The sequence below is a fragment of the Manis javanica genome, chromosome 3 (genome assembly GCF_040802235.1).
Source record: "Manis javanica isolate MJ-LG chromosome 3, MJ_LKY, whole genome shotgun sequence".
NCBI lineage: Eukaryota > Metazoa > Chordata > Mammalia > Pholidota > Manidae > Manis > Manis javanica.
In genome coordinates this window covers 42,362,292-42,368,556 of record NC_133158.1, presented here as the reverse complement: position 1 = coordinate 42,368,556, position 6,265 = coordinate 42,362,292, and positions in this window count along the sequence as shown.

Genomic DNA, 6,265 nt, shown 5'->3' with positions numbered 1-6,265 from the left:
TTCCAAGCACGGGAACATCAGCACCAAAGGCCCAGAGGAGAAGATGAGCTGGGAATGACTGAGGAACCCCAAGAAAGCTTATGCGCCTGGAGAGGCCGCCGGGCAGATCGTGGAGGGCCGGGGCCATTGGGAGGCCTCAGGTTTCATTTCCGTGTGATGCACAGCCACAGGGGAGTGGGGCAAGCCGAGACCCCTGTGTGTGCACCAAGTGTGGGGGGGGGATACACACAGAGCAAGAGGAGGCTACTGATGGCCCCCACGGCCCCCACAGGCCCCCAAGGCCATTGTTTGGACCAGGGTGCTGGTGGTGCACTGGAGATTTGGGACTGATTTTGAAGGTAGAGGCAACGGGATTTGCCAATGGCAACAACAGCCAGAGAGATATAGTCCCCTGAATGTGGTTTATTCCGTCTTGCTTCCCTGCCTCTCAGCACTGCCCACATACCTGTCAGTGTCTTTAGGATGTCACGCCAGGTGCTTCCAGCTTGGGCAGCCCTCCTTGTATCCACCCTAACTGCCGTCTCCAGGCCCTGGACAAACATCCCTCAAAGACAGTGATGGGAGACAGGACTTCATTTTTCTTGGTCTTTACCTGAGCGTCGTAGCTGGTGCTCCTTGGGAGGACGGCCTGGGGCACACTCACAGTGCAAGTGAGCGTATGAGGGGCTTCGTGTATGTCAGTGAGCTGTTGTCAACCAAGGTGGATGAACAATTGTGAGTAGACCTGCAAAAAGCCACAAGCAATCACAAGACGGTACTAACGTGTTAACTTACTGGCCTGTGCATCAGATGAGATCAAAGGTCAAGCCAGTGTGCCTGTCAGTAGCAGGCAGAGGGCCTGTGAGGGTGGCTGAACTTGCACCACCATAATTAGCCCCTCGGAAAGGTTACCTACAAATCAACTCCACTGTGTTCAAAATAAAAGTGTAAGGAAACGTAAGTGTGTGTACCTAGGGCTGGCATCTGATATTCACTAGGCCAGCGTCAGGCACGGCCTTGGGTTGGCCGTAGGAGAAGGGGCAGTCTACCCCGAGGGCTCCCTCGGAGCTCCGAAGCTTTCCCAACCATGTGCGCCCAGCCTGAGACCCAGGCCCTGTCCCTGCCTCCACCTGGACCCCTTCACTGAGAGAAGGGAGGCTCTGGGGTCGCCCACAGGAGACCCTGAGGACTGGGGCGCTTTCGTCCTCCCACTGTTGGCCTGGAAGACAGCTTTTCAGGTAAGATAAAAGAATTAAGCTAGATGGGGCATCTCCTGGCTTACACAAGTAAGATTTCTTTTTAAGGAGAAATTTACATTTTAATATGTTAAAGGCACAACTGCTCAAAAAGTGGTTTACTATGTAAAAGAGAAAAATGCATATGAGCAGACAATATATTTCAGACCTCAAATCTACTTTTTTCCCTCTGGATAACAAGTTTTGTTTATTTTCAGACTTTCAAATTTAAGATATATAATTCGTTTGATTATGAAGTTATTTTGTCTTTCAATTCCTCAAAGAAAAACACATTAAAAAAATATAACTTACATTTAAAAGTGAAATACTGCAAGCTTTTCCTCTGAGCGGGAGAACAATACAAGAAGATGCAATATAGGGACATATGCCACATCTACTCAATATTTGCCAACCAAGCCAGGCCAGTGAATCCCAAACAAGAAGAAAGAGGAGGGGGAGGAAGAGGAGAGAAGGAGAAAGGAGGATAAAAGGGAAAAAGAGGAAAGAAAAAAAGGAAAGAGAGAAAGAGGAACAAACTTTAAAAGAAAATAGCATGTACTGGTAAGAAAAAACAAAAACTATCATTATTCATAGAAAACATTACTTTTGCACATAGAATATCTGTAAAATTACAAATATAAGTTATTAGAATTAATAAGTAAGTCAAGCAAGACTTTTGGAAATAAATTCAAAGTAAAATAATGTAAAATCAGTAGCATTTGATTTACCAGCAACAAAGAATACCAACATGAAATTTTAAAAAGAGGTAACTTACAGTGGCACCAAAAATGATCAAATACCTGAGAATCATCAAATAAATACTGTAAGACCTCTACACAGAAAATTACATAACTGAATTGAAAGAAAATGAAGATGACCTGTGACTGTATGCTAGGAAATTCAACCACTTAGATAAAATGGTCAAATTCCTTGAAAACAAAGTTAATAAAACAGGTACAAGAAGAATAATCCTATATCTGTTAAGTAAATTAAACCCGTAATTCCCAATAAAGAAAATTCTAGGTCAGATGACTTCACCTGTAGATTTTTCAAACATTTAAGAAAGACATTATACCAGTTTTTTATAAAAATTTAGAGAATTATCTATTTATTAGATGATTCTCAGGTATTTGATCATATTTTATGCTACTGTAAGTTATTTCTTTTTAAAATTTCATGTTGTTATTTGTTGCTGGTAAATCAAAATGCTATTGATTTCACATTGTCTTACTTTGAATTTATATCCAAAAGTCTTGCTTAATTTGCTTAGTAATTCCCAACTCATTTATGAGGCCAGAATAACACTAACACACAGGATGACCACTCTTCTTTCTCCTGGGACGGAGGGGGCTCTGGGATAAGAACTTTCAGTGCCAAGCCCAGGAAAATCAGAGTGAGTTGGTCACTCCACTGACATCAAAATCTGACAAGGAAATTACAAGAAAGGAAAACAGCAGGCCAAGCTAATTCACAAATATTGATGCAAAAATTCTAAACAAAGTATTAGCAAATTGGATCCAGCAATACATAAAAAGGATGATGTATTATAAACAAGGAGGTTTTATCTTAGGAAAACAAGGTTGATTTAACATTCACAAGTTAGTAGGTGTAAGTTACCCATTGGTTAAATAAAGAAAACAGCATGATAAATAGATGCAGAAAAAACATTTGATAAAATTCAATATCCACTCACAATTTTTTTAAACACCCTAAAAGTAGAAGTGAAAAGGAACTTCTTTAATCTGACAAAGGATATCTACTAAAAAAGCCATTTTTGTTCAAGATGGCACTGAAGGATTTTGCTAGAAAAATATGGCAAGGAGAGGGAATAAAATTTATAAATATTAGAAAGGGAGGGGAAAATTGCCATTATTTGAAGATTACATAATTGTATACATAGAAAATACAAAAGAATCCATAAAATATTAGAATTATAAGTGATCTCAGCCAGATTATTGGATGTGATGTCAATATATAAATACCAATTGTATTTCTATACACTGACAACAAACAAACAGAAAAAAAATAATTTTTAAACAATAGCATGAAAAACATATATAACACAAAGGCATAAATTTGTGACAGAATTGCAAGAAACTGAAAACTATGCAATATAACTAAGAGAAATTAAATAAATAGGGACATATACCATATTCATGGAATGGAAGACTCAATGTTGTTAAAACTGATTTATAAATTCAACATAGTTCCAAACAAAATCCCAGCAGGCCTTTTCTGGTGGAAATGAGCATACTGCTTCTCATTGTCTTTAGCATTCCTTCCATTTCCTTTTTAAACATTAATTTTATTGAGGTTTAATTTACACATTATAAAAATGCACCCATTCTAAGTGTTCAGTTCAGGCTTGAAGATCTATACACCCACATAGTCACCACCAAATCAGGATACAGAACATTTCCATCACCCGAAAACTCCCTCAGACTCTAGCATCAAGCAACCACTTACCCGTTTTCTCTCTATATGGATTACTTTTACCTTTTTAAGAATTTCATTTAAATAGAATCATACAGTGTGTGTAATCCTGTGTCTGACTTCTTTTGGTCAACACATGATCTTTTCAATTCACCTGTGTTGTTGCCTGAATCAGAGGAGTGTTCCTTCCTGTTGATGAATGCTGCCCCCTTGATGAATATACCATAATTTGTGCATCCATATGCCTGTTGGGAGACATTCAGAGTCTTTCCAGTCTGGGTCCACTGTGAGCAAAGCCACCAAAGACATTCATCCACGAGTCTTTGTGTGGTCATACGTGTTCATTTGTCCTTGGAGAGAGCTCAGAGAGGGATGGTCATAGGATAAATGTACACTTAATTTTATAACTGTCAACATGTTTTACGAAGTGGCTGGACAATGTATGAGAGTCCCAGTTAGTCCACAGCCTTATCAAAACTTGGCATTGCCAGTCTTTTCAATTTCAGTTCTTCTGGGAAGTGTGTTGTGGTATCACATTATGGTTTTAATTTACACTTCCCCAGTGACTAATGATGTTGAATATTGTTTCACATCCACATTAGCCATTTGTGTATCTTCTTTTGTCAAGTGTCCATTGACCTCTTTGGCCCATTTTTAAACTGAATTGTTTTCTTACTACTCATCATAAGCATATATATACACACAGTAGATGTGTGTACACATTATGTCATATTCTGTATATTCAGGAAACAAGTCCTTTGCCAAGTACATATGGTGATATTTTCTCCTAGGCTGTGGCCTGCTTTTTCATTTTCTTTATGGTTTCTTGCAAAGAGCAGAAGTTTTCAATTTTGATGAAACCCAACTTATCTATTTTTTTCCGTTATAATTCATACTTTTCACATCATAAGAAAGCTGTGCAAACTCCTATGAAGCAAAGAGTTTTCTCCTAGTTTTTCCTTTACAAGTTTTGTAGTTTTAACTTTTACACTTGGGTCCATCACACATTTTGAGTTAATTTTTGTTCATGATGTGAGGAGCTGAAGTTCATGCTTTCCCCATTCTGATGCACAGTTTCCAGCGTCATCTGCCAAGACGATCAGCCTTGCCCCTATTAAATCACATTGGTCCCTTTGTGGACCATCAAATGGCCATGCTGTGGGTCTTCCCGCACTCTCCAATGGCTCACTATGGCGACCTGATTTTTAGATTTATATGAAAAAACAAAAAGCCTAGAGGAGCCAAGACAATCCTGGAGACAAAATCAGAGGGTGTAACATCGGAGTAATTAAAACAGTGTTGTGTGGGCACAAAAATGGACAGATCAAATACAAGGACATTATAGAGTCAGAAACAAATACAGATACAGTCATGCAATTTATACTGAACACTCTACTGCAGTTCACTGGGCAAAGGGGGGTCTTTTCAATGAATAAGATGCAGGGAAATAAATAAACACTTAACCCTGCTTCATATGAAGAAATAATTCAAGTGGATTACAGAGCTAAATCTGAACAGTAAAATTAGTAAAGATTCAAGAAGAAAACATAGGACTATCTTATCAATGTCAGATTAACGTTGATTTCTTAAATGGGGTGCAGAAAGTTCTGACCATAAAAGAAAAGATTGATTAATCAATTTTCATTCAGATTAAAAAATGTAGTTTCACCCAAAGACATTATTATGGGATGAAAAAGGGAAACCACAGCCTGGAAGAAGTTATAATCACCAAATGGATCTAACAAAAGACGTCTCCAGAGGTCCCAGAAACTGATAAGAAAAACCAAACCATCTAATTCTAAAAGTCAGAAGATTGGAATCGGCCCTTCCCTAAAGAGGTTATCTGAATAGCCAATAGCCTGTCGTGCGTTCAATGTCATGCAGTTCAGGAAAATGCAAATCAGAACCACAGAGAGCTACCACTACACTAAAGACCAAAAAGAATGACAGCACCAAGTGTGGGCAAGGATGTATGGCAGCAAAAACTCTCATATTCTCCCAGCAAGAGGGTGAACTGGAACAACTTCTTTGTAAAACCACTTGGCAGTTTCTAATGAAGCATGCACATATCCTGTGTCCCACTCCTCGATGAAATGCATGCATCAGGCGCACATTTACATACAGTGAACTAACTATGGCTACAAGCAACAATGTGGGTAAATTTCACACACATCATTTTGAGCAAAAGAAACCAGACCCAAAAGAGCACGTGCTGTAGGGGGCTGGGCTGGGGGCTGGGGCTGAGGCAGCGGTGCTGAGGGTCTGGTGATGTTCTAGAGCAGTTTCTCAACCTTGATGTTATTGATCATGTGGGCTAGATCCTTCTTGCTCTCCTGTGCACTGTGGCATTCCGGACCTCAACCTGCTAGACGCCTGGAGCAAATACCCACTCCTGCCATTGTGACAAGCAAAAATGTCTCCAGGCATTGACAGTGGTCCCCAGGGATGGGGGCCAAAATTCCCCCTTTGAGGACCACTGTTTTATTGGGGGTTCCTGGGCAACTCAGGTGTGTGTGCTTACCTGATGAAAGTTCATAAAGCTGCACGCTTAGGATTTGCCAACTTTTCTGCATACATATGAAACTTTAAAAGTTTTTAGAGTTGAGAAAGAAGTTCAA